Source organism: Leptopilina heterotoma, unplaced genomic scaffold (assembly GCF_015476425.1).
Source record: "Leptopilina heterotoma isolate Lh14 unplaced genomic scaffold, ASM1547642v1 Lhet_68, whole genome shotgun sequence".
NCBI lineage: Eukaryota > Metazoa > Arthropoda > Insecta > Hymenoptera > Figitidae > Leptopilina > Leptopilina heterotoma.
Window position 1 is genome coordinate 2,133,904 of NW_025111157.1, and position 23,711 is coordinate 2,157,614.

Consider the following 23,711-nt stretch of genomic DNA (forward strand, 5'->3'; position numbering starts at 1 on the left):
TTGCAATCATTTTTCATTTCTCTAAAATTTCCTAAATTATATCCTACACGGACTTTTACGGACTTAAACCCTTTTTAAACATTTTTGCTCTTTTTTAAACACTTTTGCACTTTTTTAATATAGTTTTTCTAATTGTATGGAATTTTTTTTTTATTGCAAGAAGAGACTTTTTCTTATTTTTTAAAAATAGGATGGAAATGCAAATTTTCGAAAACACTTTCTATATGTATACTTCTGGGAGAAGGAAGCATAAATTCAGCCCTTATTGCACGGTTATTAACATTGATCTCTCTCTCCTTCTTTCACTTTCTCTCCATCTCTCTCTTCACATGTTCATGACTCATTAAAAATGGTTAGTCTACCTTCTATTATACGAAGACAATGTATATCTATATTCATATATATCTCTCTCTCTAAGAATAAATTATGCATGGGTAAAGGCACAAAAGCCACGCGTTGGAATAAAACAACCCCATTTGATGAGCTGATATCAAGCAGGAGTAATGGCAAAATAGTATAGTTTCTACGTCTAGTTAAGTCTCGTTTCGACTTTTTTTTTGTAACATATCTTCGAGTTATTTTTGTATCTAGTGTTTGGAATGAAAATTATACGAAGGGAATCGACTCTCTACAATACAACCGCACTGGTTCAACTTTTTTCATTAGATCCAAAACATTCGATGAAAACTGATTTTAGTTTTAGAAAGAAAGAAACTTTTAATTGAAGTAAAAGTAACACGAATGTCACCTTAAAGTGAATTTGCTTCTTCAGGGTTGCCACAGGTCAGGGAAAAGTCAAGGAATATTTATTAAAAGTAATTAAAAAATTAAATTCTCATAGAATTCCTAAAACAAAATTCTGAATTTTAATACCTTTTCTGTTTGCCTTCAAAATTACCAAGAATTTCAATTTTAAAAAAAGCAAGAATATTCTATTTTTGACAAGAATTTATTTTAAATAATTTAATTCTTGAAGAACTATCAAAAAATTAATACTCAAAATTATTTAATGAAGAATTTTGCTTAGAAATTTAAAAAATAATTTTAAAAAAATCAATTATTAACTATAATTTACTAATTATGATTATTAACAAAAAAACGATTCTATTAAAAAAATTAAAGAATTTTTTTTGAAAAAATTCAATTATTTATCAAAATTAGAATAAAATTCAGAGAAGAATTTATTTATTTTCTAAAATTCTTAATTAAATTCAATAATCAAAAATGTCTAATTACAATTATTGAGAAAGAGGATTATTTTAAAAACTTGAAATTTGAAACTTAACGAAATTCAATTATACTTTCAAATTTCTAAATAAAATTATTAAAAAAATATTATTTAAAAAAAAATTCAGTTATTTTCAATTTTTCGCACAATTAATAAAATCATTTGCGAGAATTCACTTTTAACAAATTTTTTCACAACTAATTCAACTATTTTCCAAAATTTTTTATAAAATTATTCGAAAAAATTCAAGTGTTTTTATAAATTTCGAAATTCTTCGCAAAAATTAAATTATTTTTAGAAAATTTTGAAATTTTTCGCAAGAATTAAATAATTTTTATAAATTCTGAATTTCTTGAAAAGAATTAAATTATTTTTATAAATAATAAAATTCTTTTTTAAAATTCCATTATTTTCAAAAATTTTAATGAAATTTTGTCAAAATGGCATTTATTTTCAAAAATTTGTACTCAACTCAATGATTTTGAATATTTAGTATTTAAATTCTACAATTTTCCAAATCAATTTAATTACTCAAAAAAAAAATTTTGATAAAATTCGACGCAAACATTTAATTATCTTCTTAACAAATAAAAATTTCATACAAATTCAATTATTTACAAATTTTTTTTATAAATTTCTTCGCAGTAATTCAATTATTTATCAAAATAATCAAATTTTTTAACAGAAATTTAATTATTTTGATAAATAATAAAACTTTTAGGAATTCAATTATTCAATTATTTTCGTAAATAATAAAAATCATCGTAGAATTTTAATCATTTTAATTGAATTTCTTTAAAAATGTAATTATTCTTAAAGCATTTATTAAAATTCGTCGAAAACATTCAATTTGAAGAAACATTCAATTCAATTATTCAATAAATTAATTATTTTTGTATTTAAATAATTGAATTCTCGAAGAATTTTCTAATAAAAATTGATTTAAAAATGAATTTCAGTTAAAATTTTAAATAATAATTGAATATTCACAGCATTATAAAGTTAATTTTTAGAAATAATTGAATTTTAAGAAGAGGTTTAAAAAAATAATTGATTTTTGAAAAGAGGTTTCAAAAAATAATTGAATTTTTGAGAAATTACAAATAGTATCAATTTTTAGAAATAAAATCGAGTCTTGAAAAAGTTTCAGTTTGAAATTTAAGAAAATTTTGAATTTTTAATGAATTTAATTAGAAATTTTAAAAAACTGAATTTTTTCAAAAATTTTAATTCCAATTCTTTTCGAAATTAATTGATTTTTTAAATACATTTTTAATTCTTAACTATTAAAAATAATTGATTTATAAGAATATGATCAAAAATAATTGAGAAGAATTTTAATTAAAACTTTTATAGAAAAGAATTGATTTTTGGATTGAGAAGTGACAAATACTTGTAATTTTTATAATTGAATTTTGAAAAGGTTTTAAATTCAAATCTTTGAAAATTAGAGTTTTTTATACTTTTAACTAAAAGTTCTGTAGAATTAATTTTTTTTTTAAAAATGTAATTGAATTTTTTTTTTTTTTTTTTTGATATTATTTTAAGTTTTTACTTTTTAATATGAAGAATTTCCAAATAATCGATGAAATTTCGTAAAATTGAATATTGTAAAAAAATAAATTTGAAAATTCTCGAAGAACTTTTTCAAAAATAATAATTTTTGAAAAAGTTCTCCGAGAACTAAAAAATTTATTTCTTTACAATATTCAATTTTACGAAATTTCAATTAAAAATAATTAATTTAAAAAAGAATTTCAGTTAAAAATTGTAGAAAATAATGATAAAATAATAATCTTTGAAAAAGTTTTTCGAGAATTTTCAAATTTATTTTTTTACATACATTATTCAATTTTACGAAAATTCAATTAAAAATAATTAATTTAAAAAAGAATTTTAGTTAAAAATTATAGAAAATGATTAAATATTTATTTAAAAAAGAAGTTATTTGTTTTCGAATAATTTTACATTTAAAAAAATTCGTAAATTTATTAGAACTTTTTTTTTTGAGTATTTAATCATATTTAGAGTGAATCAGAAATATTTTTCATAGGCAAAAGTCAAAAATTTGTCTTGAAGTCGGGGTAAAAAAAATTAAATTTTTGTTGCCTGAGATTTCAATTCAAACTTCTTTTAAGCCAATTGATTTTCAATTTCTAACAGAGGAGTAAAGCCGAAAAAGAGCCTTATCTCAAAAACACGAGTAACTATTTTACAAGATAGATTCGGGGGGTGAAAAAAAAGAGAAAAAGAACTCTCCCGTCCATTACCTTCCTTATCGAGCAAGGTTCATAAATTGGAAGATCTCTCTAGAAAAAAAAGTAAAAAAAAGGCCCATTTCCCGAGGAAACCACCCTTACCGAAAAATATGACTCTTAGAGAGACTAAAAAGAAAAAAAAAATCTTCTATATCTATATAGTGTTAGATGTATCCTCATCCTACTCGCGAAACCCGCGATTTTTCACGCGGTGAAAAACGACGCGAATTCCCTCCACACCCCCCTTTTGCCTTCTTCCCTTCCAACCCCCTCTTTACCCTTATCAACAGAATCCGCGCCTGCGAACTCGTAGGGGAGGCAACTCTCTCTTTCTCTCTCTCTCTCTCGCTTGGTTTCGAATTTTGTGAATTTTCTTTCTCCCTCTCGTAGCACTCGATATGCTTGTCTCTCTCGCTCCTTCTCCCTTTCCGGGCAACTCGAGGATAGGTCGAGGGTGCAGTCGCCCAGGCCGGCAAACCTTCTCGTCAGTTTAGTTATCGCACCACATAAAGGCATTGCGTTGTAGACACCGTTACCCGCAATATTATTCTCTTACTTATTACCTTTAATTAATAATTCGTTGATTCGTTCGTTCGTCCGTTCGGTTATTTATAAAGGTCCGTACGTTCGTTCAATCGTCGATTCATTTTTCAAACTCCAAATCCCACACCTTCTTATTTTTTTTCATTCTCCAGTCCTCTATATATTAATATATCATTATATATATCTTCTAAATTTCCAGAGTCAACACATTCCCTTTCTTTTTCTTCATTTACTCTTGAATTCTGCAACAAAAAAAATCCAGTTTTCTTAATACAAAAATAGCGCAAAAAATTTCTTGCAAACAAAAATTATAACATGAAATTTAGAGTAATAATTGAGAGATAATATTTCAATTAATCCCCCTTCTTTTATTTATCGCTCAAATCCAAAAAAAAAAAATCGTGGCGTCTACTTCGTGGATACAAAAGGTCTGCCAAAAATACTTTTATTTCCATCGGAAAGAAATATCATAGAATTTAGAAAAAGAAAAGAAAAATCCCATTATTTAATCTTCGAGTTCTAAAGGCGTTCTCAACTGGAAGATTGTTTTTAAAGAAGAGACGTCGTCTCCATTGGAGGGTTTTTGGGCGTGGACACTTTTTAAAATTTAAAGGCTGTTTATAAAAGAAAATTAATATCAGGTTCGATATTCGAAACACGCGTTCACATTTCCTATAAATACTGAAATAGAATTAAAATATTTAAGAAAGGGGAAAAGAAGGGAAATTTTAAACCAAAAAAAAAGAGAGAGAAAAAAGAGACTGTTTAAAAGTTAGTGTTATAATCCTAACCGAATAAAAAAAAAGATTCAATTTGTTATTTAAATATTAAAAAAAAAGGGAAAATATAAATAAAAATAACGGACCCCGGCGCTACAATTTCTAAAACAACGTCGTAAGAAAACCTTCTTCTACATTCCATTCTGCCGCTAAAAGTCTCAGCATCCTCCAACCACTGATTTTCATCGTTAAAAGACCGGTATGTTTCATTTGTTTCTTTACTTTTTCTTATGTCTTTTTGTTATTTGAATTTATTATGCCTAATGTTGAATTTATTAATTATTATTAATTATTATAATTATATTGATTATTGATATTTGATGTCCCCCATCATCATCCAGCTGTTACATTTTTTTCCATTACATTTACCACTCTTCCCATTTCTGCAATTTTAAATCAAATTTATCAATTTAAAAAATGAAAATTAACATTTTTAATTTTTATAATTAAAAAAATAAAACAAACAAATTTTTTTAATTTAAAAATATTTTTCTTGTTTTCCAAATAGGAATTTTTCCACTATTTTTTTTTTCGATTATTGCATTTTCCAGTGAATTTTCTCCAAAAACATTTTCCCAAACTCGATTCCATTTTTTTTTCGTTTCACCTATACAATTATATGAATTATTTTTATATTTTTTCTCTTATATTTTCATTTTACAAAAATATTGTTATCAAATGTTTATATTTCCTGATTTTTTAAAACAAAATCTCCTATTTTCGAAGGATATTTTACTATTTTTAATATTTTTTTTCTAATATAATTTCCGTACCTCTTTCGTAATCGCGGCCACGTACTAGGAACGCGGATTAGTAAACTTTGGATTAATTAGATCGATTAATTAGTTCAATTAATAAAACCCAATTATTGTATCGATTTACCGAATTTTTTGAATAAACTGAATGAATAAATAAAAAATAAAAATAAAAAGTGCAAATAGTGAGTATTGGAATTATTTACAATATTTCCACAACCTTTTGATTTTTTTCTAAATATTACTGTCGAATGAAAATTACCAAACAAAAAAATTACTATTTAAGAATAAATTATTTTCTAAGGAGGAAAATAATAATTGAGTGAAAAAATTATAATTAAATTAAAAAATAATAACAAAAATAACAAAAAATTATAATTAAATTAAAAAATAATAAAAAAGTAATAAAAAATAATTATTAAAAGTCGAAATCTTCTTTCAAAATAATTAAAAAACAATTATTTAGTCAAATTAATTATTTCTGTCGATAACAATTGTTCAAGAACATAAATAGAATTTTTGACTTTGAATTATGACGGAACGTGAAAAATTTCGAAAGGAAATAGTTCTAATTCTGCGAACATTTAATTACTGAATTTCTTGCTTTAGAAAAATTCATCAAATTATCAGAAATTCTTTTTAATTTTACAAAAAAAAAAATTAATAATAATAATAGCAAAAAAAATACATTTTTAATTTGGAAAATTAGTTTTCATATTTTGAGAAATTCGTATAAAAATTCCAAAATATGAATATAAATCACTGTCTATTTTTTTCAAAGAAATACATCTTGTAGAAAATCGCAGAGAAATTCTCTTAAAAAGCAATTATTGTCTATAAGATCTTCTACCTTTTTCATAAATAGCATCATTACAGGACCTATAAATTCTAAAATAGTCATCTTTAAATGTCTTTACATCACCTATAGAGTACGTAATCAATAATTTTATAAATATCAATACATCTTCAAGGACATAAGCATCATCTCGATTAATTTGATTTCAAATTTTTTCTAACCAGGAAAAATTGAACCTTTTGAAAACAAAATTGAAAATTTCAACCGCTGTTTCAGTTTGTTAATTAAAATAAATTTAATTTCGGAGCAAATGTAGATTAATTTAAATTTTCCTGTTTTCTTCCTAATTTTATTATTTTGGCGAATAATTAAAAATTCAATTAAAAAAATCTAATTTCGGAGCAAATTATTATTTTGGCGAATAATTAAAACTTCGATTTTTGTTTTTCATAATAAACAATATTTAAAATTTTATATTCAATTCACAATATTCTTATGTTGAAAGTGGAAAATTTCTTTAAAAAGTAAAATCTATTTATTGGCACCGAACGCGATTGTTGCTACCAGACTTTGGTATTGATTAGCAAAGAAATATTTGTGAGAGGGAAACTTTTACGAACTCCTCTATCACGAGAGCGATACACTTTTTTTTCTTGTCCCGAAAAAATTCTATTTTTAGACATTTCCTTTCAAGTTTTCAAATCAAAACGTTGTCTTATCATTGAAACGAAAATGTTCGGTTCATCAAAATAATTTTATAGAAAACAAAAAGTTTTAAGTGACAAAAACAAAAATTTTCTTATAAAAATCAATTGTCAAGGAAAATTTGTTTCCTCTTCATAATTTTTGGAAATTCGAAATTCGTTTTTTAGAATAATTAAAACTACATTGGAAAAAAAGGTAAACATTACACGAAAGGAGAAAAACTTACTAAAAGAAACATCGATGATCTAAATGAATGAATCCTTGCAGACGTAAGCAATGACAAAATAACATCAGTGGGAGTTGATAATATTTCAGCACTTTTTGATCAATAACCCCCTCGAGTAGTTTTTATTGCGCAAGGGGTGTGGGAGAGTAAAGTGAGATATTAAAGATGTCCGCCGCGAGTGTCCTGGGCGTGGCTCCTGCGTACTCGAAGAGTTGTGGAAACTCCATTTTTTTCCATTCCTTATCTCTCTCTCTATCTCTCTCATAATAATCATTTCCAGAGTAAAACATCTTTTTTTCTTTTTTGTTGGAAAATTTCATCTTCCCGGGACTTGATTGCTTATTTTTCCTTTCCTCGCGAGCAGCTGAAAAAATGATCATTAAAAGTGAATTAGACATATATGTATCCTAATAATAATCCTTTCAAAGAAAAGGACTTGGAAGAAGAATAAGAAGAAGAAGAGTTAACATGGGAATAATGGAAGACAAGACAAGGATAATGCAAGTGCTGGAAGTTCTGGAGACACTTCCGCACGTGCGCTCGACACAAAAATTCACGGTGCGTCAGAATCGGCCTTGAGAAAATACATCCCTTTTGACAAGCGCCACTCGCATCGATCTGTCGCCATTTTTTTTCCTCCTTTTTTTTCTCTTATTTTTCTGATCCCAATTTTTATGAATGCTTTTTTTATTTCTCTTTCTCTCTTTTCAGATTCGCGAAAAATCGACGTTTCAACGTTCGAATAATTTTGCACTTTTATATTTTATGAGGAAAATTTTCCGTTTTATTATCACCTTGAGGGTTTTTTTTTTTATATTTGGAAAAAAGATTCTATCTAGAATAGAAAAAATATTCTTTAAATCGTAAACTGTTGATTACATAAAATTATTTTTTTTTTCTGTTTCTAAATTTGGTTTTTGCTTCTTAAGAGTCAATTTTTGATAATATTTCGTGTTCGTTTCAACGTTCAGAATTTTTGGAGCGTTTTTTCTGGAAATCAATTCTAGGGAACTAAAAGAACTACTTCGAAAACAAAACAAGAAATTTTTTAACACAACTTCGATAATTAGAAACTATTCAAAGAAAATTAATATACAAAATGTGGCGTGCTTTCCAAAAAATGGTAAGAAGCAAACCCAAACCTGGAAAACTTGGAAAATTCAGGGAATTTTGATCGAAATCCTGGAAAATTGTTTTCTAAACATATTGTGTTTACTCTTGAAATCTAATTTCACTTAAATATTTCAAAACTAATTCAATTTTAAAAGAGTTCCGTTTACAATTTTCAAAAGTAGATGAACTTAAAGTAATAAAATTCTTATCAGAAATTCAATTATTTTCAAAAATTTTCATAAAATTCTTGGCAAAATTTTAATTATTTTTAAAAAATTTTCTTCATTCAATGATTTTTAATAACTACTACTTTAATAAAAATTTCTAAAAGAATTCAATTAGTTAAAAAATATTTTAATAAAATTCTACGCAAACATTTAAATATTTTCATAAATAATAAAAATTTCACAGGAATTCAATTATTTACAAATTATTTTCATATATTATTCAATTATTTTTGTGAATAATAACATTTTTTTACAGGGATTCAATTATTTTCATAAATAATTAAATTCAATGCTGAATTTCAATTATTTTTAATACAATTTTAATGCAATTCCTCGAAAAAAGTTATTATTCTTAAAAATTTTATAAAAATTTATCAAAGAAATTTAATTATTTTAATAACCTTTGCTACAATTTTTTTTATTAGAATTTAAGTATTATTTTCAATAAATTTTCAAATAAATTTCTTTAAAGAATAAAATTATTTTCAATTCAATTCAATTCAAAATTTACGCAATTCTTTGCGTAACAATTCAATTATTTTCAAAATAATTTTAATAAAATTCTTCGCAGAAATTCAATTATGTCTAAAAATTTACAAGAATTCTCGTCAAAATTTCAATTATTTTTATAAATAATAAAAATATTCTCCGAAATTCAATTATTTTCAAAACCTGTAATAAAATTCTTGGCAGAAATCCAATTATGTTTAAAAATTTACAAAAATTCTCGTCGAAATTTCAATTATCTTTATAAATAATAAATTTTTTTTCCGAAATTCAATTATTTTCAATGCTTTTAATAAAATTCTTGGCACAATTTCAATTATTTTTAATACAATTTTAATGGAATTCCTCGAAAAAGAAATTATTCTTAAAAATTCAATTAAAATTTTTCAAAAGAATTCAATTATTTAAAAATTTGTTGATAAAATTTATTTTAATAAATTCATGGTAAGATTTCAATTATTTTCAAAAGTAATAAAATTCTTCTCCGAAATTCAATTATTTTCAAAAATTTTAGTAAAATTATTGTCGAGATTTCAATTATTTTTAAAATTTATACAATTTTTGCATGAATTTAATTATTTTAAAGAATTTTAATAAAATTACTCGAAAAAAAATTTAATTACATATTTTCAAAAATTATAATAAATTTCTTGGCAAGATTTCAATTATTTTCGTACATAATAAAAACTCATCGCAGAATTTCAATTATTTTTAATACAATTTCATTAAAATTCGTCGAAAGAATTCAATTATTTAAAAATTGGTGATAAAATTCTTTATAAAAATTCAATTCTAAGAAAAATTCAATTTTTCAATAAAATATTTATTTTTATAGTTAAATAATTGAATTCTCGTAGAATTTTTTTAGTAAATATTGATTTAAAAATGAATTTCAAATTAAAATCTTTGAAAATTTGAACTTTTCACACTTTTAATTAACAATTTTGCAGAAGTAATAACTTTTTGAAAAAAATTATTTTTTTCAAAAAGTTTAATGGAATTTTTTTTTTAATTATTTCAAGTTTTTAATTTCTAATATATATATTTAATTGAAGAATGTCAGAATAATCGAAATTTCGTAAAATTAAATTGTAAACAAAAGAATTTGAATATTTACAAAGAACTTTTGCAAAAATTATTAAAAAAAATTGAATAAAAAAAATTGACTTGAAGAAGAATTTTAGTTGAAAATTCTAGAAATGAATAATCGAATTAAATAATTTTATATATTCTTATGTTATTGAATTTCAAATTTTTAAATATCTTAATGTCTATAAAAAAATAATGATTAAATATTTATTAAAAAAATGAAGTTATTGAGTTTTTCGAATATTTTTCGTTTTAAAAACCTGGAAAACCTGGAAAAGTCAGGGAATTTGAAAAGAACAAAAGCGTGGCAACCCTGAAAGTTCAAAACGAACGTTCAAATGGACGAAAATTTATTTTTTCTTTAAATTCAATTTTTTATTTCAATAATATTAAAACACTGCGATTCTAAATTATCTCATTTTGGTCTTTCCAAAAAATTTTAATTAATTCGACCGAAAGTCTTTTTCAATCTATTTTGTGCGACTTTTAATTTTTATGCAATTTCGAATCTGGAAATGTTTGGTATTCAGACTCCAAAATCAAGAATGAGAAAATACTAAAATTATCTGGTAATTCAGAACCATTCGTTTTCGGGAATTAGGGATTTGAAATTGATTTCAGATCACAGAAGAAGATATTGATTTCACGAGAGATGCAAAAAAAAAACTAATCTTAGATTAGAAACGAAATTAGGAAACGAGAGAGAAATGAATTTTCAATTTAAAATAGCAAAAAAGTAGTGTAATTTAAAATAGTCTCGATCAAAAACGAAAAGAATTGATAGAGAAAATTCGATTTAAAGTAATTTGGATTCAAAATAGAAAGGACAAGCAAGCGGGACAAGCAAGTTTATATCGCCCTGAATTTTTCTTTCACTGTTTTGACCTGAAAAACGTGTGCGGCAAAAAGGAGAACAAGAGCGGTTTTTGAAACAAGAAGAGACCTCGTGAGCAATGTAATTTTTTTTTTCTCTTCTCCTTTCTGGTCCTGACTAAACTAAAAGGGAAGAGAGATGCAAAGAGAAAATGAAAGGTAAAGAGAGTGAGAGGGGAAGAGAGTTTAATTCGAATAGCTGAGCCGGGGAGCGCCGGACTCTGTTGGGTATTGATCGTTTCTGGGTCCATGTGTCGCGCGTGCGTTTTATCCTATGGGGTGAACCTGTGGCGAGGGTGAACAGGGAAGTCTGACGGAAAGAGAGTGCAACCGAGACAGGGAAACCAAGAGAGAGAGAGAGAGAGAAAAGGAGAAGCGACAGTGTTGGGGTTCATATACCCCCGGGGTAGTAGCTGCAACACCGACCAATCAATGGAGCCCCTCAGACACCCCCTAGTCCCTTTTCCTCCATCTCTCTCTCTCTCGTTCCTCTCTTTTTCTCTCTGTCTCGTTCATTCTCCCGCTGTAATATATGCACTCATTTGTGTATACTTACGTATATATTCCAAGCTACTGAAATTCAAAGAATGCTTCACTCGATTCATGTACAACAATATTGTACATTTGGATTATTGGAACACTGATTAGATACAGTCTGACCAGACGTCCTTTTTTAGTGGCTGTCCTTCGAAAATAAATAGTCCGAGAAAACGCCAAAATGTCCTCTTTTCTTGAAGGAAATACCAAAATTGAAGAAAATGCCAAAATGTCCTTCTTTCTTTCTTTCTCTTTAATGTCACTAATATTTAATGTTCCAGGAAGTGAGAACTTTTGTTTTTTGGTTATCAGCCTATATTCTGGTGGTCGTCCTTCGAAATCATTTGCAAAATCTGGTCATAATAGATTAGGTTCCAAGGTATTCGATGTTTATTATCAAAAAGAAAACATTCCCTCCGTCCGCACATTGTTTCGAATCTGCGAAAAAAATAAAAAGTCAGAAACATTTTTTATAAATTCATTTCGAAAAAGAAATTTTATGTTACGTGCACTAGCGCGCCGAACGAGATATTAAATTTATTATTATTATGCAAATTATAAAATTTATTTTCAAATATAAATTTTTGAATAATTTCATAATCAAAAAAAAAACTAATTAAGTACATAATTAATAATTGTTTGTATTTTCAAAAATTTAAATATAATTCTTCACAAGAATTCAATGATTTTCAACAAATAATAATTTCATTTTTTTGACAAAATTCAATTTTTTTTTTCAAACTTTTAATTTCACGAAAGAATTCAATTATTTTCTAAAATTTTTTTTAAAAATCTTTCGAAACAATATTCAATTATCTTTATAAATAATAGTAAAATTCTTTGCAAAAATTCAATTACTTTTTTAACACAATTTTAAAAATATTTAATGAAAGAATTAAATTTAAAAAAAAATTTTAATCAAATTTCACGAAAGAATTCGATTATTTTTTATAATAAGATCCTTAAAATAAAGATCTTTGCAAAATTCAATAATTATCAATAAAATTTCAGGAAATAATTCAATTATTTTCTAAACTTATTTAAAATTAGTTCGAAACAATTCAATTTTTAAAAAAATTTTAATAACATTTTTCGAAAGATCTCAATGATTTTCTATATTTTAATAAAATTCCTTATACTAATTCAATTAATTAAATTATTTTAAAAAATTGTAAATAAAATTCTGAGAAGAATTTAATTACTTTCTATAAAAATTTTAGTAAAATTCAATAATTTAATTGTTTAACTTCAATAATTATTAAGAAACACGATTATTTTAAAAACTTGAAAGAAATTGTTCATAAAATTCAATTACTGTCAAAATTTGCAATTCAAATTATTAAAGAAACTGCTTTAATTAAAAAAAAATTGAAAGAAATACTCATCTTTCAAAAGAATTTAATTCGGATTTTTAAAAATTTTTTAAAAATTCTTGACAAGAATTCAATTATTTTCATAAATAATAAAATTCTTCGAAGAAATTTCTATTATTTTCAAATTTTTTTGACAAAAATCTTCGCAAAATTCAATAATTTTATAAATAATTTATTCATAAAATAAATTATTTTATTAATTTTATTTATAATTTTATAAATAAAATTTCACGAAATAATTCAATTTTTTTTCTTAATTTGTTATAAAATTTTTGAAAAAAATTCAATTATTTTCTATATTTTAATAAAATTTCTTAAATTAATTCAATTATTTTCATAAATAATAAAATTCTTCAAAGAAATTAAATTATTCTTAAATTTTTCGACAAAATTCTTTCCTTAATTTAATAATTTTCAATAAAATTTTACGAAATAATTAATTTTTTTCTTAATTTGTTGGAAAATTTTTCAAAATAAATTCAATTATTTTCTATATTTTAATAAAATTCCTTAAATTAATTCAATTATTTTCATAAATAATAAAATTCTTCCAAGAAATTCAATTATTCTCAAATTTTTTGACAAAAATCTTTGTAAAATTCAATAACTTTGAATGAAATTTCACGAAATAATTTAATTTTTTTCTTAATTTGTTGTAAAATTTTTCAAAATAAAATCAATTATTTTTTTAAAATTTTTTGAAAAAATTTAATTATTTTCTATATTTTAATAAAATTCCTTAAATTAATTCAATTATTTTCATAAATAACAAAATTATTTGGAGAAATTCAATTATTCTCAAATTTTTTGATAAAATTCTTTGCAACAATTCAATTATTTTCATAAATAATAAAATTCTTCGAAAAAATTCAATTATTCTCAAATTTTTGAAAAGTTCCAATTATTTTCTATATTTTAATAAAATTCTTCGAAGAAATTCAAATAATTTGAAATTTTTTGACAAAATTCTTTGCAAGAATTCAATGATTTTCAATATATTAATTTTAAAATTTAAAATATTTAAAGAGAAAAATTATTAAAAAAGTTAGGAATTTGGAGTAAAAATACAGAAAGAGAATCTGTTCAATTCTTCTTTAGATCCGAAATATTCATTAAAAAATAGTTTCGAATTTAAATTTGAAACCACTTTTTAATGAATATTTCAATTTTAAATTCGAAACCAGAGTTTTTATTAAATATTTCGAATTTAAATTTGAAACCAATTTTTATCTGAATATTTCAAATTTAAATTCGAAACCAGAGTTTTTATCAGAATATTTCAAATTTAAATTCGAAACCAGATTTTTTATTGAAGTATTTATTACTTTTCAACAAAACATCTAATTTTTCTATTCTGAATTCAATAATTGCGCAAAGGGAAAGTATTCCACCGAAATATATTATATTAAAAAAGAAAAAAAAACACGAATTGGTATTTTTTTACAAATGATTCGAGTGAATATATACAAGTTTGTATTAGAGAAAAGAAATGTATTAAATTTGACTGAAGCCTTGAGCAAAGGGAGGGTGGCACGAACCGAGACTGAAAAGGGTAACCCTTTTATTCGAGGAGGATCGAATTGATCGATTAGGATTTAATTTGCGCAAGGAACTGAATCATGGTGTGCGAGCTTGATTTACTCTATACACGAATACTCTCAACCCTCTGTTACCGCAATGATTTTGTTACAAAAAAGTTCCTAAAGAAATTTACAAAAATTCCCTAATAATTGACGGGGGGAATATTTTTCTCTTCCCCTTTTTGCCTCCATAATGAATTTATTTCGAAAAAATGATACATTTTTCTTTCATTCTAGAAAAAATATTATAATAATTGATTCTAGATTTTTACTCCGAAAAATTAGACATTTTCCAAAAATTTTTGCTTCTGTATCTTTTTTGATAGCGCGTCAGAAATATTAAAAAAAAGACTGAAACCGGTTTTTTTCTAAATCGAAATAAGTTCACGAAAAATCAACGAAAAAAATTGTAGAAGAAATATTTAAAGGGAGAAATGAATAAAATGGCCGCAAACGTTAAAAGCGAGGCTTTCTCGAAGTCTGTCAAAATTCTAATTACACAGTTTGCAAATGACCCTTCGGGACAGCAACCCCAATGAAAAATTCCCTACATTGATTGAGCCTTGAAGAACCCTACGAATTTTCGTTATATCCATACGAACGGCCATCGTCATATATTTGGTCTAGTTGTATAAAGCATTGGATTTAGCAGCTGTACATTTCCAAAAGGGGGGCTTGTTTATGTTTAAAGAGCCCAAATATCATCGAATCTCATTTTCGAAAAAATCCACGAATTGAAATTCTTCAATATTTTCCACTTTTCCTTTTTCGCTCTTTGCTTTTTTCATATTCACCAGTTTTTCAATTTTATTCCTTTTTTTTATTCCTTCGCGAGAAAAAGTATTTTTTCCACTTTTAATTTAAAGCAATACTCTGAAAAAAATTTAATTGACTCCAATAAATACAGGCCTCGGATATTATGACTTTTTTCGACTATTTTCAAAAAAAGCGACTTTTTCGACTTTTCTTCCAAACACTGAAACAAAATACCACATTTTTAGTATAAAATGCAACTTATTTCAATTTTTATAATGTGAAAAATAACTATATATACAAAACTTTCGAAAATTATTTTTGAATAATTTTTTTACGATAGTAAAATTTTAAAAATATAAGTATAATTAAAATATTTTAGAATAATTGAAATTTTGTAAAATTTATTTGAAAATTTAATTTTCTTTAAGTATTTTATTATAATTTTTGAAAATCAACGTTTGAAGAATTTTAATTTTAATTTAATTTGAATTTAATTTTAATTTTAATTTTTTATTTTAATTATTCTCAAAAATTTTAATGAAAAATCTTCAAGTGTAAATTTTAAAATGAAAATTAATGAAAATTTTCTTCTAAAAATTATATTAAAATATTTTAGAAAAAAAAAGAAATTCTTAGAATTCTTCTATTCTTATTTTTTCAAATTTTAAATATTTCAATATTTTCACTTATATATTTAAAAAGAAAATTCAAATATTATACACAAAAAATAGTAACATTAAAATTTTTTAGAATTATTTTTATCATTTTTGAGAACACAAAATTTTTAATTCTTCAAAAAAAAAATTTATTAGTTTTCTATAACTAATAAATAAACTCAAGATTTTTAATTAAAATTCTTCAAAAAAAAAAATTATTGGTTTTCTATAACTTACAGAAATTCTTTTAAGAAATTTAATTATTATCGAAAAATTACAGTACAATATTAAAAAAAAAACTAATTCTTAGAAATGTTTCATCATATTTTTTTAACAATCAATTATCTATGAACAAAGTAAATTAAAATTCTTAAAAATTTAATTTTTTAGACCTAATAAAATTTTGGAAAAAACATGTTCATATTATTTTATAATTAAAATTCTTTAAAAATTTTATTTTTTTATATTTTTCAAAAATTCTTTTATTTTTAAAAGTATTTATCAAAATTCAAATATTTTTAATAGATTTTATCAAATTTCAATTATTTGGAAATTTTTCAATTTATTGTAAATTTAATTAAAACAATTTTTTTTATTTATCATAATTATTTAATCATTATTATTTTTCCATTGAACTATTATTTTCTAGAATTTTTAACTAAAATTCTTCTTTAAATCAATTATTATTTAAAAGAACGAAAAATTTAGATTTCCAAAGATTTGAATGTGAAAATTTTCAATTTTTTTTCAAAATTCAATTATTTCTAAAAATCTATGCCATAATGCTTTTAATATTAAATTATTATCTAAAATTTAACAGAATTTTATTTTTAAATCAATTTTTATTAGAAAATTCTACGAGAATTCAATTATTTAAATACAACAATAAATAATTTATTCAATAATTGAATTTTATAACAATTTATAAAAATAATTAAATTCATGCGATGAATTTGATTAAATTTTGTTTAAATAATTGAAATTTTGACAAGAAATTTATTAAAATTGTTAACAATAATTTAATTCTTGAAAAGAATGTCGCTACCTATTTATAAAAATAATTTAATTATTAACAAGAATTTTAAAAAAATTTTGAAAATAATTTAATTTTATTACTTTTCAAAAAAATTTAATTCTTGTGATAAATTTTGATATTTATGAAAATAATTGAATTTTGGAAAAGAATTTTATTAAAATTTCTTTAAATAATTAATTTTATGGGGGAGAATTTTGTTTTGTTTAACAAGATAATTGACTTCTTTTGCAGAATTACTTAAAAAAATTTTGAAAATAATTGATTGCCTGAGACGAATTAAAATTTTTTATGAAAATAATTGAATCATTGCAACGAATTTTATTTGAATTTTTTTGAAAGTAATTGAATTTTTGACGAAAAATTTTGCTATTTATAAAGATATAATTGAATTCTTGACGAAATATTCGTTAAAATTTTGTAAAATAATTAAATTTTTTCGAAGAATTTTATTACTTTTGAAAATAATTGAATTCTTGTAATGAATGTTGTTATTTATAAAAATAATTGAATTTTGCAAAGAATTTTATTAAAATGCCTCAAAATAATTGGATTTTCAGGGATAATTTTATTATTTATCAAGATAATTGAACCCCTTGATGCAAGAACCAGACATAGCCCATTGAAATTAAATGGGCTGCGTCTGGTTCTTGCATCAAGGGGTTCAATTGCATTACAACTTTTGAAATAATTAAATAATATTAAAAAAATTCATTTTGGTCAGAAATAGAAAAAAAATTTGAAGGTTTTGTATTATCAAATAAATTTTTTTAGTGTACCAATTATTCAATAATTTAATAAGAAATCAGAATGAAGAAAATTGAGTTTTAGAATTTGAAGTTTGACAATCACGAAAAGGAAAGTAAAATGTATTTGTAAAAAAATTGAGAATAAGAAGTAAAAAAATTTTTTTAACACGAAAACTAAGAGGGCGATTTGTACTTATATTGACCTAAAAATCTTTCTCGCGAATGGAATAAAAAGGCGCGAAAGCATCATGACCCACGTTAAGTTTCCTATCTCTTTCACGACACTGAATGTGTATATTTATAGAATTTTACTTCGTATATACATTTTGCTCTTTGGACGTCTTGCCTAAGAGATTCACAATTTACGTTTCCAATAATTTGTTCTCCATTCCAATATTCTCGAAAGTCCCCTCTACGAATAAAAAAAATATTTCTCGTAAGAAAGATGAAAAATAATTAGTAATTTAACCGTTAATTTTTCTACTCTATAAAATAATTTTCCCTCATCGTAGAATATTTTCCCATTAAAAATATCAAGTTTTCGAAACAATGATTTTTGAAAATAAAATGTAAATTTTACCTTTCCTATAAACTCGAAATGTGTGTATATGCTGAAAAATAAGTGTCTGGTTTCGGATGATGATGACCCAGTGAGGGATTTGAGCTTTTGAGAGAAAGAGAAAAAGAAAGAGGAGGGAAAAAAAAGTGGTACAAAGAGGAAAAGGGTCTACTTGAGGTCCTTCGCTTGAGTGGTAGGTCATTCGTGCTTTTCTGCTCACATGAACGATGAAACGTGACACCCCCTTTGCTAGTATTAGGGATTTAAAGGCGTTGCCGGAAGTTAAAGTCGGTGAACTGCAAGAATCCAGAACATTGAGCATACCTGCGAGCATTTAAATTCTTCTTTTGCGTTGAGTTGAGTTTCACCACGTGACTCCTTCTCCCCAGACTTGTTATGCAAGTTCGCATCATCTCGCACCTGCGAGATTTCGGAAAAAAATTATCCAACTTCAATCTCGTTTTCTTTTCTCAGCTTTAAATACTTTTTTCCCCGTTTGACAATTTAATTTTCTCACAATTTTCAGATAAAAGGACCAAATGTACCGAATTTGGGAGGTTAGAAAACCATTCGGGGTTGATTCGCAAAACTGTTTTTTACGAAATTTACAATTTACACTGTATGAGTTTCCGGGAAAATATTTAATCAAACGAAGGATAAAGTATTACGAATACTAATTAACGAAAAAAGGGAAAAGTATATAAAAAATACTAATTTAAGTCGCAGTTGTTATCAACAACCCTTATTCTTATGAACAGTAACTTTTTAACTGTCATTTGTTTTCTGTTTTTAGATTTTTAACCATCGAGCAGTGTTGCCAATTGCTCCGATTAGCGCGAAATTTCAAATTTACAAAAAACAAATTTACTTATAACAAAAAATTTGTTGTTAATAATGAAAAAACAAAAATTATTCAATCTAGTAGAATTTATTAAATCGTCAACGTCATTCGTGACTAACCAGAAATTATTTAAAGATCCGGAAAATGGCTTTTGCCTGGCGCGAAGTGTTGCCACCCGTCGAAAAACATATATCTACCGGAAATAACCGAAGCGTTCCGAGCGTCACGAACTCGTAACGACGCTAGACGTCTTTTCCGCTCAGTCTCTGGCCAGTCGTCGTGTTTGTAGCGTCGTTCTTTTATTTCCTTTTAGTATTTAGTCGTTGCTTTCTTTCGCATTGTTCGTGTTCGCGTTTCTTAAAAACTCCTTACTCTTTTTATAATTCCGACAACTTCGAAAAAAAACACGAAGGCGTCTGCTTGGAGACAACTTTACATCAGAAAAAAAGAATGGATTATTTTGGAACCCGGTGAAACGCCATAATTACATATATATAGAGATATATATATACATATATACTGTGCAACGGTAAAAGTAAAAGTAATTCAAATAAACAAACTTTGTTTCGACAAAATAAATGCTGGTCCGCGATATTAGATTTTCTTTTATTGATTTCATTTCGTTTCGGGCGACGGTGCATTGGGCACAGAGCGTGATATACTAGTCTTAAAAAAAAGCAATTTATACGCTTATAGAAAAAAAAGCTCCAAAAGAGTTCATCAGAGTACTTTTTTTTTGCATATAAAAAAAAAGTGTTGATCTTCCGGCTGTGTTTTTTCTCCATTTGAGGAACAAAATTAACAAAAAAAAGGTAAGATTTCATTTTTTTTATCCCACGTGCTGGACTTTTCCTGTTATATCATTGCCTATCTCTCTATAGAAGCGTTTCGAGCGTTTCGCTTTTTTAAGCGTGAAACATTTTAGATGACGCTTTTCTATTTGAGTATGTGTTCTCTCATGTGTGTGAGTATATTTTTCGGTTATGTGTATGTAGGTAGGGGAGTAAAGCCACGGTGGGGTCTCTCCCTGAAAGTGGTGGAGTGAGCGAAAACTCCCAGTAAAACGGAACTAGATATATATATATACACCCGGGGAGACTGAGGGGTGAACATGTATTGATCGTTCCCAGCCACGCGATTTTCACGATCCGTCGCCATGGCCACCTGGCCACCAAGCCGAAGATCGTATCTACAATCTACCAAATCGCACCTTAACTTAACCTCCTTCTTTTGCACCCTGAACTTTCATCAAAGTGCCTCAAAGTTGTAATTACCCCCCCTCGGATAAACAATCCTTTCATTACGAGTCATTAATCTCTTGGTACATTTTGTAATTAAAAAAATGAGTCAAACTGCAATATTTTGATTTATTTATTTTAGAAAATTATTCATTCATTTGTTTTGAATTTGGTTGATGCATTGGTAGCACCACAGCACTTTTTGAAGTAAACAAAGCTGTTTATTTATTTTATACGTGTTGAAACCTGCCAAGTGTAGATTTGCGTTCGAATTCTTATTGTTGGGGAATAATAATTTTTATATCGAAAAATGAATTGCGGGTTTTTTTTATTGTATACAGAGAAGCTTTTTATTGACTAGGGAAAAATAATGAGAACACGCGGAGGATCTTGATGGAAATTGACAATAATTGTTTCATTTATTGATTTAATTGTTTGAAAAGGAAAACAATTGAATGACATTTTAGAATTGATTTTCTTTTTTTGAAGTTTCTCGAATGATTGAAAAGTAACTTCAATTTAATTTATTGAAAAACAAATTCTGCTCCTAATTAGCAATAATGCATAAAGGGTAATATTTATTATTTTTATGTCTATAAAATTTTTAAAATTTATTCAATTACTTTTTTTATACAATTTTAAAAATATTTCATGAAAGAATTACATTTTTTTAAAATTTTTAATCAAATTTCACGAAATAATTCAATTTTTTTTTAATTTGTTATAAAATTTTTCAAAAGAATTCAATTATTTTCTATATTTTAATAAAATTCATTAAAAATTATGTTATTTTAGAAATTTGTAAATAAAATTCTGAGAAAAATTTAACTATTTTTTAGAAAATTTTAGTAAAATTACATTATTTAATTGTTTAATTTCAATTATTAAAAAACATGATTATTTTAAAAACTTAAAGAATATTGTTCATGAAATTCAATTACTGTCAAAATTTTCAATTCAAATTATTAAAGAAACTCCTTTAATTAAAAAAAACTTGAAAAAAAATTCTCCAAAAGAATTTAATTCGGATTTTTAAAAATTTTCTATAAAATTCTTGTCAAGAATTCAATTATTTTCATAAATAATAAAATTCTTAAGGGAAATTCAATTATTTTTATAAATAAAATAATTCTTAGAAGAAATTTAATTATTTTTATAAAAAATAAAAATCTTCTCAGGAATTCATTTATTTTCAAATATTTTAATAAAATTCTTGACAAGCATTCAATTATTTTCATAAATAATAAAATTCTTCGAAGAAATTTCAATTATTTTCATAAATAATAAAATTCTTCGAAGAAATTTCAATTATTTTCATAAATAATAAAATTCTTCGAAGAAATTTCAATTATTTTCATAAATATTAAAATTCTTCGAAGAAATTCAATTATTTTTATAAATAATAAAATTCTTAGGAGAAATTCAATCATTCTCAAATTTTTTGATAAAATTCTTTGCAAGAATTCAATTATTTTCATAAATAATAAAATTCTTCGAAGAAATTTCAATTATTTTTATAAATAATAAAATTCTTCGAAGAAATTTCAATTATTTTCATAAATAATAAAATTCTTAGGAGAAATTCATTTATTTTCAAATATTTTAATAAAATTCTTGACAAGAATTCAAATTATTTTCATAACTAATAAAATTTTTCGAAGAAATTTCAATTATTTTCATAAATAATAAAATTCTTTGAAGAAATTTCAATTATTTTCATAAATAATAAAATTCTTCGAAGAAATTTCAATTATTCTCAAATTTTTTTGACAAAAATCTTTGCAAAATTATTATTTTCAATCAAATTTCACGTAATATTTCAATTTTTTTCTTAATTTGTATTATAAAATTTTTCCAAAGAATTCGATTATTTTCTAAAATTTTTATACTTTTTTACATTTACACTATTTCTAAGGATATCAAATTAAGACGAAAAACGTATCAAAATGTTGCTTCGCAACAATTTTGCTACGTTTTTCGTCTCAATTTGATATCTTTAGAAAAATTCTGTAGTGAATATATTAAATTTTCTTGTAAATACTTGTCAATGAGTAATGCTTCGGAAATATTAAATTTATTATTAAAGAAATATTTAAATGACCGATAATAATATTTAAATGATAGAAAAATTTGGAAAAATTGCTAAAGTAGAAAATTATTGACCAAACAATTCGTTTACGCGAAATTGAATTGATAATTTTAAGGTGTACACACAATGTATTCATTCGACAAATGCCGAGAGCGTCTATTATCGATCGTTTCCTGACTCTGTACCTCCATCTCGTGCTTTCACCATCGCTTGTGGTTTTGATATGCCATTTTCGTCGTATATATAGTCGATTGAAATCAAGATAAATTTACCCACATAATGCACACTAGATGTAGGAAATTTATTGATTTACCCTCAAGAGACAGGCATAACAATTCATTACGATAACAAATTGAATTTTCCCGATAATTTAAATTAATGTTGAGTTTTTTTAAGAGTCTAAATTCGACATTTTGGAAAATGTGGAAATGCTCGGTTTTTTAAAAGTATAATTTTCCGAAAACACACGGTCCGACCACCTTGTGGTGCCTTGTGATGCCTTGTGGTACCTTGTGGTGAAATCGTTGTTCAAAGGAAATGGGGGGGCTTAAAGGGCAGCTGATACATACGTCATAAGGGATGAAGGAAAGTATAAATTATTGCTGTAGGTCTAGGACTGAAATGCCATACCTGGAGGAATAAAAAAAGGTCCATCGAAGTGTGTTAGTCGGTAAATTTGTATCTGATAAATGATCGTTTTAATCCGTCATATCTTGAGATGTTTAACAGATGTTGAATTTATTTTTTATTTCCGCCCCCTTTTTTAGTAGATTTAGAAATTACATTTTGTTTTAAATTTTCAAGAAAAATGTTTGTTTTTAAAAAAAAAATTCTATTCATTTTGCTTTTAAATTGAAAATACATATTTTCTTAAGCACTCAGCTGTCAATGTTGCAGTGATGATTTTTTCTAATTATTTGTAAATTTTTTGCTCCTATTGAATTAGTAAATAAAAAAATAATTTTTTTTGTCGCTATTAAAACTACTTTTTGCCCTAATTATTAAAACAATTTTTTTTTCTCCAAATTATAGAGATATTATTCTCTAGATGATTATAGAGATATTTTCTGAGTGAAATTCGTATTATTTTCGGGAAGTAAAAGGAAAATAAAATTGAAATATTCAATAACGCTGAGTAATTTGGTTTCAGAAGGAAATAGAATTGTTGTATATAAGGGGGGGAAAAAAGGAGGTGCATAAT

The 23,711-nt window shown here is 24.6% G+C and overlaps 2 protein-coding genes across 18 annotated transcripts in view; one reads left to right on the forward strand and one right to left on the reverse strand.

Annotated features, from left to right (window-relative positions):
• LOC122510377 (cytosolic carboxypeptidase 6) overlaps positions 1-4,179 on the reverse strand; it is a 34,882-nt gene extending 30,703 nt beyond the window's left edge. The window contains exon 1 of one of the 2 annotated variants that reach the window (XM_043624975.1): positions 4,050-4,176. The gene's annotated coding sequence lies outside the window, so the exon portion shown is untranslated. Of the gene's footprint in view, positions 1-4,049 lie in introns of both variants that reach the window. The other variant, XM_043624974.1, reaches the window with a different exon arrangement.
• LOC122510378 (ELAV-like protein 3) overlaps positions 1-23,711 on the forward strand; it is a 74,985-nt gene that overhangs the window by 30,763 nt on the left and 20,511 nt on the right. For 6 of the 16 annotated variants that reach the window (XM_043624982.1, XM_043624985.1, XM_043624987.1 and 3 more), the window contains exon 1: positions 19,447-19,995. The exons of 1 other annotated variant lie outside the window; for it this stretch is intronic. The gene's annotated coding sequence lies outside the window, so the exon portion shown is untranslated. Of the gene's footprint in view, positions 1-3,981; positions 4,104-4,457; positions 5,008-7,738; positions 7,849-19,445; positions 19,996-23,711 lie in introns of those variants that run through there. 9 more of the 16 variants (XM_043624976.1, XM_043624986.1, XM_043624991.1 and 6 more) reach the window with 5 other exon arrangements.